Raw genomic sequence first — 9,939 nt, 5'->3', positions numbered from 1 at the left:
CATTGAAATATGTAGGTATACAACTTATGAACGTAGGTGATGTAGCAGACTCTGTACTAGTCCAAAAATTAAAGGCTCATGTCTAAATGGAATTACTCTGTTTTGTTAGGATAAACCGCAACTAGCGATGGCCATCAGTTCATCATGGTACTTTGAAATGTGAGGATAATATGTTAATAATTTAATCCTTAGCTAACTTTAGTGACTGTGTGACCTATTCATGCTAACGGGTGAATGACTCGCCAAATATCTATATAAATAAGTCTGTGTGAATTATGCAAATTAAAGACTGTATGACAAACCCAATGAAAGTAAGAAAAACAGCAATACTTCCAGCCAAATAATCTTACATACATAATTAAATTTATAAAATTAATTATAATAGAGATTACTAGATGATACCTAACCAGAAAGACCAAAAAAATAGAGCCAGATTAACCTATATCGGAAACTTAATTTTTGATAGTGCCAGTATGTACTGAACTTTTTTTAGATAAATGTATACTTACCTACTATTTTCATAGTTAAAAACAAATTAATTGCTTAAATTCAAAACTAAGCGAGGATTCCAAACGCGCCTAGGCTAGGTCTGAGTAGAGCCTACAACAAACTGAGCTACCTACTAGTTTTATTTTATTTGTTTTTGACAAATCATATGTAATAAAAATGGGTACTTATACAAAAGAGACTATTGTACCAAACTACGTTAACTATTGGCTAGTATAGTACATAGAATTCAATAATAGGATTATGTAAAGGTCAAAAGTTTATAAGTAACAGTATGATAGATTTATTTTATTTTATTTTACAAATTATAGGAAGACAATTTGTTCGATTGCTGAAAGACTGTATCAATCATTATTACAATCTCAATTGCTGTGATTGGTATTCTTATCTCAACAATGCATTGACATAGCCGGGAATGAGTGAGCGTCGACCAATTAGAGGTGATTGCGATTGTGACATTATGGCCTTATTTTGCCGTAAACGAGCTAGGACGTCGTAACGTCCAAGCATAAAATTTAACTTAAGTATTGATTTATTTAATAAGAAACAATTAAAATATACATATTCTACATTTATTAAATACTTACGCACTATAACATACACTGATATGAATATCAACGATAAGTGTACACAACGTTTGCCATTTATTGTGCCAAGTAAACTTAATATTATGGTGGGTAGTTAGCAAGAAGAACGATAAAACTAAATAAATACGAGTATTAATTATTATTTCACAATCACATATTAAAATTAACAAATACAAAATTACTAAACTGACGACAATTAATGCAATTGATGAAAGTCTGATGCAGAAAATTAAGCTGGCAGCGCTTACTTTAAGATTCTTTATGAGATTTCTTTGTCTTTATCTTTATATGCAGAAACATTTTTTTAAGTGCTATTAATAGATTAAATAAAATACATAATACTATAAATACACCGATTATAGAATATATAACCTAGATAATATCGTATATCGATAACCTACTAAAAACAACGGTTATTAATTTTGAATCGAAAGAAAATCTTATGATATTACTAAAACAGTAAATGCTGATTAACATCAAGATAATGTCTGAATGTCTTCGCTAAAGATATTTCTGAGTATCTTCACTTAAAGAAATAAGTGACTTCCCTATCTGAATGTCTGAGTGACTTCCCTAACGGAACGTCTGTGTGACTTCCGTAACGAAACATCTGAGTGACTTCCCTATCTGAATGTCTGAGTGACTTCCCTAACGGAACGTCTGTGTGACTTCCGTAACGAAACATCTGAGTGACTTCCCTATCTGAATGTCTGAGTGACTTCCCTAACGGAACGTCTGTGTGACTTCCGTAACGAAACATCTGAGTGACTTCCCTATCTGAATGTCTTAGTGACTTCCCTAACGGAACGTCTGTGTGACTTCCGTAACGAAACATCTGAGTGACTTTCCTATCTGGATGTCTGAATGACTTCCCTAATGAAACGTCTGCGTGATTTCCGTAACGAAACATCTGAGTGACTTCCCTATCTGAATGTCTGAATGACTTCCCTAATGAAACGTCTGCGTGATTTCCGTAACGAAACATCTGAGTGACTTCCCTATCTGAATGTCTGAATGACTTCCCTAATGAAACGTCTGCGTGACTTCCGTAACGAAACATCTGAGTGACTTCTCTATCTGAATGTTTGAGTGAAGATTGATAAAATACAACAATAGATAATGTAGTAAAAGAGGCTAGTAGACTCAAGAGTCAAGACTACTTTACTTTGTTTTCACTACCGTTGATAAGCATTACAGTAAATAACTTCCTCTTCTTGTTAGCCCTTATTTATCCATTGTTAGACATAAGTAGGTCTCCTCACGTACACGCCATTCTTCTGAAGGCTGGGTGAGCTTCCTTCAAGTTTTCCCCGCAAGCTTGGTGATGTCGTCGGACCAACAGTATGGTTGTCTTGAGTAAATATAGTATGTTTCAAAAATACAAAAGTCATGAATAAAATAAAATATTTTTTTAAAACTTATGTCTAAAGCTCTATATGCCCTAATTAATTACTAATTAACTTTTGACATGGATGGCCCATTAATGGAGTAATATTGTTTTATAAAATAAGAAATTCCTTTAGTTTGCATTCTGGTATCTAATATAATAAACTGAGACATGATAATATTTGCCAACTATCTCCAACCTCGGTAAATTTATAAATTCTCAAATAGTGCGGATAAGTGCTAAAAGACATTCTTTCATTTTCGAAATTGCTCTCCTAGATGCCTTGTTTTGTATCAACCCTGTTTCTGTTTCTTGTGGAAATAAGATTTGTTCCCTTGTACTTATGCTTTATTTTGTTCCTTATTCCTCATAGAAATTCACCTTTTGAGTAAAAAAAAAAAATGCATTTTAAGTACAATGTCTGTACCTACTTTGTGGCATACCCCTAGAATATGTCTGTGAGATCTTCCTATGAATAGTCCGTACGAAATCACAAAGAAGACTGCATGACCTATGCAACGAATCTGAATGAGCTACTTATTCGACGCACTCTGTCTCCTACGCAAATAATCTGGGATACCTGCACAAATGGTCTATAAGACCTACATAATGAGCCTGTGTGACCCAAGCAACGAGTCTGTGTGACCTGTGGAACGAGTCTGAGTGACCTACGCCACGAGTCTATTTACTTATCTAGTCTATTTACTACTTATTGTATACCTATTATAATATCTGTGTGACCTTTCAATGATAAAAATTTATGCTGCATGATTTATTCAGAATGGGAAAAATATAGGTATATGTGCTACGTATGTACAACATAATTTGAAAGTACCAAAAATAAACTCTGCTAAAACAAAACCCTCTGCCGACCTTTTAATATCTAGGTATAATTATAAAAATATCAAGTAATTGAAAATTACATATACATTAGAGAAAAATGAGTATAAAATTCAATAAACGTTTAGTACGGATTAAAAGAAAAAGGGCTAGAAATGAAATTTCGTATAAATATGGACACTGTTTTGCTTTCCAGGTTTATAGGTGTCATCCCCGTGGCAAATTCATCTTTATAATAGAAAACGCTAAAGCATCGAAAGTCAGTTACTTACCTAGTTACTAACATAATAATAGTATTATGTTAGCGACCTCGAAAGATACCACCGAAACCTGCAAGATGTCACAATTTGATACCTAACTTTTCCCGTGCACCACAATAAGCAACTAATAAGTGCTGAGCCAATCATAATTCTAAACCAATTTTAACTTCTTAATAAAGTTGTCTCATGAGTCATGACGTCAGCTGTATAGAACTTATCTTGATAGTCATTTAAGTACCTACAATTTTGGATAGTAGGAAGCTACAACGAAATCTGTTACTTATATTTTGTCAATGTTAATCACATACCCACTGGTAATCAAAAGTTATTTTTATTTAATACCTAAATCTTATAGCAAATCATTAAAAAAAAAGAAGAAAATCAATAACAATTTTAATATGAAGTAGGTAATAACTAAAATGAATCTATTGAATATTATATCATATGTACATATTTCTAATTTAAATTATGAATGTCTATCGGCGCAATAATGAGACACGTAATTCATAGATCGAATGACGAGTAGAATCCTCAATGACGCATCGTACGTCGTCGACGTTTCCGAACCCCACCGCCACGATAGTATTTAAAAGCGAAGCGGTCCAGCGGAGCGGCATTCTATTATCGACAGTCGAAGTGATAACACGTTGAATTTGTCTACCTTTTTAATTTATTCGGTTTAGTTTGACAGTTAATTGTAACTTTGGTTTAAATGTTGAGTTTCTTAACTTCTTTCAAATTTGTTCGTTTAAGTTTGACGGTTAAATGTAATTTCGGTTAAAATATTGTAAATCGAATCTTATTGTAAATCAAATCTTTGAAAAGAGCAACCGCTGAGTTTCTTGCTGGTTCTTCTCGGCAGGAAAGGCGTTCCGAACCAGTGGTAGATTCATTTGATGATTCAAAAGTATTTGTAAAGGTTTATTTGGATAAAAGTAATATTAAAGATGGTTAAAAGTTTGATAATAAACTGTGATGAATAATAACAATGGCGCGAGTTTTATTGGAGCTAGTTATCCTACTCTTACATCAGAAGTGGGGTTTTGTAAAGCTTCACAGGTGTATTTCTTTGAAAACATTTACTTTACTATTTCGTGGTCCCAAGATGATAGTAGACGGGTTTAAGCAATTTATCGGACTCCTGTTGTGTTTCTGGATAGTTCCGTTTTTTTTTTGTCTTCAAAATCGTTTTTGATTATTCGTAGATTTCGCTGTTAATGGCGAACCGTTGAATATTCTTAAATTTCACAGCAGTCACTTTGAGAGGTCATAATAGCATAGTATTTTTGTTTTTTTTAAGTGATCCTTAATACCGTACTAGATCAAGGGCTTGTTTTATGGTGGGAGACACTGATCGGCAGTGTTCCTTCTTTTCAACGTTTTCTGTTTTATGGTGGAATACTATTACCAAGGACCAAGCTACTGACTGGATGTTGTGTCATATAGAATCGGTTGTTTTCTTCGTAATACAGGTTTATCGAATAACTTTGACAAACTCTGTGGTGAGCTGACGGGTCTGTGCGAGGTGACTCAACGGCTTTGGTGATTTGCTGATCATTTTCCATTTCCGTTAAAAGTATTGGCTCCGTTAGGAAGTGTTGTTGAGAAAACTAAATTGTCTTTCTTGGCCGTTGGTTATGAATATCTTTTGTAGGATTTAATCTCAGAGATTTTTAATTTTTTTTTTTAAGTTGATATTTTAATAGTTGTTCCGCGTGTTTCTCAGACCACTGCCGCATTTGGCGGATTAAACATTTGTGGGTACATGGATTGCTCGATTAGGTATTTGGAGCCCGAATCCAAGCTATCTTAAAGACTTACTGGAACATCTTCGTATTGGCCATTTCTTTCGAGTTTCTCGTTCGGTTCAGACTTATTCTAATTACAAGTTTCGCACTTAAACGTTTCCGTGTGTTGTGCGTGCCAATGCCAAATATCAACGATACGTAGAACCGGTATCCCAGTTTCCTTTTTGTCTTAAATGATAGTAGTGAATAAATTTTTAAGGTTTCATTTTTCAACCAAGATACGAGTCTTGTAGTCATAAATTTGTTGAATGTTCATAAGTTTGGTTCATTAAGAAGGCCATTATTGTAAAGAATTTTCTACTAAGTAATTTACTTGGACGATTGACAGACAATTTAAATCAGTTTTAATAACACCATCCCATATTAAGATCAAGCTCAAGCTCTACGAGAAAGCTAAAAATGTCTAATCAAACCTTCAGTGGAATACATCAAATCACACCATAAAGCGATCCTAAAAGAGATGAAAGTACTGACTTAATCACGGCATATCTGAGGTCTACTGACGAGAAAAGGTTGTCATGGGCAGAATGGCCGAACATGTTCTCAAATTATGAAATTCGCCCAATCGATTTTATAATTTAAGTGCTTTCATGTGTTCCTATTATCTACCAAATAGTACAGACCTCATAAAGAGATGTGTTTGCGAATCCACTTTTTCTCTTCTTATTGTTACAAATTTTTGGTACCAACCAAATACGAACAGATAATAACATTACAATTGTCGTGATTCGATTAAATTTACTGTTTAATAATTCCATAATTATTCAAAGTTTTGAGTAAATCGTGTTTGTCCATAGTCAATATTATTTTCAAGTGGCAACTTTAACAATATTGGCAATATCATTTTTTATGTTGGCAGTCTTGTGATATGTTTGAATCGACCAATAGCAAGTGGCGCGGGTATTTTCATGATAAAATGGCGTGAAGTGGTAGGGAGATTTTTGGGGTAGACACGCTAACCAGCGGCAGAGCGGCATTCATTACGTGTGGTGTTTCGACAGAGTGAAGTAGTGAAAGGACTTCTTGAGTCAGTACTGTGAAAGTGATTTTAAGTTGCAGTTGTAATTGGTGAGTTCGTTCCAATTTGTACAGATAATGTGAATTTACATACGTGTGGATATTGTTGGTTAGAAATGTTGATTAGACGGTTGAGATAGTAGTTACGATGGAGCCAATCTAGTGTAGGGTACCGTCGCCCAGTTACTTGTTGTTATTATAATCAGAGTTCTACAGGTCGGTGACACATATCAGATCTAGTTATAGAATCCCGTGGTGTTTTATGAATTCGTAACGCTGGGTGTTGTATATATCAAAACCGATTCATTATTCTGCGGCTCTGGTCAGAGACACTTCTCAGTAGACACGGTCTGTCGTACTTACTGTAGGTTTTAGAGTTGTGGTTACCTTATGTGGTTTCCGTTGGTTGAGGTCATAGTACTAGTTGTGGTAGCTAGGCTAGATGGTCGGTTTGGGACCGGTATAGGGGTGGAAGAGCCGGTCTAGGTAGAGTTGGGGTTTTTTATTTATCAAACAATGATACAAAAAAAAAAAAAAAACAATGGGATAGTAATGATAAAAAAAAAAAGAGGATAAATATTTAAAAAAAAAAAGGGTAATACCGCAAAAAAAAAAAAAAAAAAAACAAACAAAAAGATAAACAATGCAAAAAAAAAAAAAGAAAGAAAGAAAAAAAAAAAAAAACTGATAATAATATTGTATAAAATGTTAACGTAAAAGCTGAAGTAAGAATATCCTCTGAATATGAATATTACTGAACAATAGACGTGAACTTCATCGAAGTAAACCAATGGGACCAGAAGAAAAGTTTGCCACGATTAACGAACGTTTGGAAAGCGTACCAAAATTTGAAGTACAAAGTAATGTGGCCGTATCGGCTATGAGTAAACGTAATAGTACGGCAAAGTGAGGATTTGACGCGCAGACTGACGTGCTTTTATAAGTTAAGTACTTTTCCATTATTTAAGTGTAAACGGCAAGGCCAATATGAGCGCTGAGGCTCTGAGGCTGAACCAATATTAGCGCTGAGGCTTGAGGTTCCGCCGTCATCACTTTTTACTATCTTTCCGAAGGTGTAAACGTCAAGGCCAAAATGAGCGCTGAGGCTCTGAGGCTGAACCAAAATTAACGCTGAGGTTATGAGGTTCTGGCGTCATCACTTGGGGTTTCAATTATCCTTGAAGTCCATTTGATGTGTGAACCAAAATTAGCGCTGAGGCTATGAGGTTGTAACGTCATTTGTGCTTTAAGATAATTGAAATGTGAAAAAAAAAAAAAAAAAAAAAGCAAAAAAAATGGTTACTGAACCGAAATTAGCGCTGAGGCTATGAGGTTCTGATGATCACTTATGTGTTTTCAATTGTCTTGTAATTCATGTGTCAACGTCAAGGCTAAAATGAGCGCCGAGGCTCTGAGGCTGAACCAAAATTAGCGCTGAGGCTATGAGGTTCTGACGTTATCACTTATGTGTTCCAAGATAATTGAAATGTGTTTACGTGAAGGCTATGAGTTAACGTGAAAGCTAATATGGGTGTCGAGGCCCTGAGGCTATGAGATTCTTAACGTGATAAGAGTGTTGAGGAACCATTTTTGATTTCGAAATTATAAGGGTTTATGTGTGTGTGATGTTGGTTTACTAATTTATGCACTTTATTGCAGAGAAAAAGGACGAGAGTAGGCGCAGGGACGCGCCTATGATCAGTATGGCCGTATCGGCGCAATAATGAGACACGTAATTCATAGATCGAATGACGAGTAGAATCCTCAATGACGCATCGTACGTCGTCGACGTTTCCGAACCCCACCGCCACGATAGTATTTAAAAGCGAAGCGGTCCAGCGGAGCGGCATTCTATTATCGACAGTCGAAGTGATAACACGTTAAATTTGTCTACCTTTTTAATTTATTCCGTTTAGTTTGACAGTTAATTGTAACTTTGGTTTAAATGTTGAGTTTCTTAACTTCTTTCAAATTTGTTCGTTTAAGTTTGACGGTTAAATGTAATTTCGGTTAAAATATTGTAAATCGAATCTTATTGTAAATCAAATCTTTGAAAAGAGCAACCGCTGAGTTTCTTGCTGGTTCTTCTCGGCAGGAAAGGCGTTCCGAACCAGTGGTAGATTCATTTGATGATTCAAAAGTATTTGTAAAGGTTTATTTGGATAAAAGTAATATTAAAGATGGTTAAAAGTTTGATAATAAACTGTGATGAATAATAACAATGGCGCGAGTTTTATTGGAGCTAGTTATCCTACTCTTACATGTCTACTTGATCATGGTTGACTAAGTGAGACACTATTATTATTTAGCCTTTTAATGTTGGTCACTTGGTGGCGAAACAGATTGACCAAGCGTTTTTTTTTAGGTAACCTCTTAAGTGCATATTACTGTTCGGTGTTTTTCTTTTGCCAGGTGGCCAATGATGCGAAAGCCGGGATGTTATCTGCGGGCCGTGGGGCACGGCCTTTCCAGGATGGCCGAGTGTTAACAACTACCTCAAGATGCTGCCTTATATCATGAGTCATAGACATCTAGACCTATATCAGATTAATTATTATTATTTATAAATAATTGGCGGGAATGGATTATAAATCACATTTAGTTATTAACTATTTAGATCAATACATATTGTGTCGTATTTTACATTTAGCTGATATAATTGTTACGTTAATTGTCTATTACATCACCATGTTTTTACCTCTGTGGTAATTTGTCAAATAGCTTTCCGAAAACTAGTACCTACCTACGTTAAAAATATGTCTGTCAAACTGATATAAATAGCGAAGGTATCGAAGAAAGACGGGTATTGAGAAATAATAATTGTAAGAGAAAACTATTCTCAAAAATACAGTGAAGTGAAATTGGAAAGTGTCTATTATTCAAACCTATCCCTATACTTCTGCAACACTATGTATGTTTGTATATAATTAACTGTTTTACTATGTATGTATATTTGTACTAGTAGACTAGCGATGTTTCAGATATTCGCATCCTGACCCGCAATTGTGAAGGTTACGCATTGATTTGGGCATCCACATCTGCATCTACAATAATAATGATCAATGCGGATAGTCACGCGGATGCGGATGTTGCAACTCGCGAAAACTATATATGTATATTTGAGTGTATACATGCTTATATGTATTTTTTATGTACTTAACTATGTATGTTTATGTATGTGTTTAACTATTTAACGATGTGTGTATTTTATATGTATATGATATGACGTAGCTATATTTTAGCGATTTTGCGGGCATCCGCATCCGCAACGGCGAAGCTGCCGCATTGATAGAGGGTTCCGTACTACAGAAGTTTTTTTGGTTATGGTTTATACTATAACATATTATTTGTGAAAATTCTTTGTTAGATTCATTACATGCTCATAATATCTGCACTAATAATATTTTTAACGCAAAAAAAAATTGACGAAATATTGCACAAAACAGCTCCATTCCATCCTTGATCTTTTTAATAATAGAGAGTTGACGCTCGCGTCAAATTCACTGACGAGTTCAATGACGTAATATTTATTT

This window comes from Maniola jurtina, chromosome 20 (genome assembly GCF_905333055.1).
Source record: "Maniola jurtina chromosome 20, ilManJurt1.1, whole genome shotgun sequence".
Taxonomy (NCBI): Eukaryota; Metazoa; Arthropoda; class Insecta; order Lepidoptera; family Nymphalidae; genus Maniola; species Maniola jurtina.
Note: the sequence above shows the minus strand (reverse complement) of the source record.